Source organism: Nicotiana attenuata, chromosome 6 (genome assembly GCF_001879085.1).
Source record: "Nicotiana attenuata strain UT chromosome 6, NIATTr2, whole genome shotgun sequence".
Lineage (NCBI taxonomy): Eukaryota > Viridiplantae > Streptophyta > Magnoliopsida > Solanales > Solanaceae > Nicotiana > Nicotiana attenuata.
In genome coordinates, this window is record NC_031994.1 from 69679 (window position 1) to 71658 (window position 1980).

The 1980-nt window shown below is 32.2% G+C and overlaps 1 non-coding gene across 1 annotated transcript; it reads right to left on the reverse strand.

Moving 5' to 3' along the window:
- TRNAQ-UUG lies at positions 308-379 on the reverse strand. The gene has a single exon. It is a non-coding gene; the product is annotated as a tRNA-Gln (tRNA).

The window sequence follows — 1980 nt, forward strand, 5'->3', positions numbered from 1 at the left end:
TTTAGCCTAACTCATTGATTAAGAATTAAGAGACTTAGTGAATTTAATTAGTACCAAAAACCCCCTCTTGGCGAAAAGTCAAGAAATCCACAAAAAAGAAAATTGAATCTAATTAGGCTAATTTAGGGGATAGAGAATACGAGATAGGGAATATAGATTCTTTCGCATCTCGATTCAGTTTTTGAAAAAAAAAAATGATTCATCGAAGAAAAAAATCAGAAACAAGAATCACATTCCAGCTAACATTTCGATTTTAAACAGAACATTGTTAAAAAAGCAATCTATATTCTCATAGAATATATATGTTCTGGGACGGAAGGATTCGAACCTCCGAATAGCGGGACCAAAACCCGTTGCCTTACCACTTGGCCACGCCCCATTTGGATTTCTATTCGATACTAAGAAAGTATATTGCTTGTTTTGTTTGTTTGTCAACTCTAGTCCAAATATCTATAGAATAGATTAGATTGGTACTAGGATTTTGCGATGTTTTTGGTATGTGTAGATATAGAATTCAACTTAATTTATTGATCATTACATATAATTCAATTAAGATATTGTATGAAAATATGATTTTTTCGATTCTCCTTTGAGAAAAGGAGGATTTTTGATTGGGTGGGTTCAAAGAAAAAGAAGTATTTTTTGTTTACCTTACTTACTTTCCTTTTCCTTATATCAATAACTCAATCAAAATGCAATTATCTCCAAGAACAAAAAGTCTGTTATGCTTAATACCTTGAGTTTGATCGGTATCTGTCTTAATTCGACCCTTTTTTCGAGTAGTTTTTTCTTCGGCAAATTGCCCGAGGCCTATGCTTTTTTGAATCCAATCGTAGATATTATGCCAGTCATACCTCTGTTCTTTTTTCTCTTAGCCTTTGTTTGGCAAGCTGCTGTAAGTTTTCGATGAGATCCTTAATAATATCCTAGAAAATTCATGATTTATTCGAGAAAAAATTCTAAAATAAATAAAATCAGATAAGCTTTACCCTTTGAAACCTCGATTCAAACATTGAAATTCTTGGATAGTCACGAGAAATCCGGCTTAACTTATTTCCTATTTTTTGACGCTTTCCTTTCCAGTTGAAAGACCTTATTAGGCTCCTCACAATACCTAATTGTGTATATAAAAAAAATTTTTGGTTAATGACAAACTCTTAGTAGAAAAGANCCTAACTCATTGATTAAGAATTAAGAGACTTAGTGAATTTAATTAGTACCAAAAACCCCCTCTTGGCGAAAAGTCAAGAAATCCACAAAAAAGAAAATTGAATCTAATTAGGCTAATTTAGGGGATAGAGAATACGTGATAGGGAATATAGATTCTTTCGCATCTCGATTCAGTTTTTGAAAAAAAAAATGATTCATCGAAGAAAAAAATCAGAAGCAACAATCATATTCCAGGAAACATTTCGATTTTAAACAGAACATTGTTAAAAAAGCGATCTATATTCTCATAGAATATATATATATATATATATATATATATATATATATATATATATATATATATGTTCTGGGACAGAAAGATTCGAACCTCCGGATAGCGGGACCAAAACCCGTTGCCTTACCACTTGGCCACGCCCCATTTAGATTTCTATTCGATACTAAGAAAGTATATTTCTTGTCTAATTACAATTCGGGACCTATAGTACAACAAAAAAAAACTAAACATACCATAACACACCCAATCAACAAATTATCAATTAGCCTTAAATTGCAACGACGAGCGACCAGCCTACTACCCTACCACATGTGACGTTTATCCATGCCCTTCATCCTTCCAAATTCCATAAATTAGCAACACAATAGGCCAACACGAGTGGATTAAAAAATAGTCCACTAAAAGTGAAATAAATTAAACTCACGGCTTCCGATCACCGTCCCATGAGTTCTATCTATTAGGAAACAAATTTATCAACTTTCCTTGATATGTAAAGCTTAAATACAGAAAGTAGAGGTTTTCTTAACTATGAATTA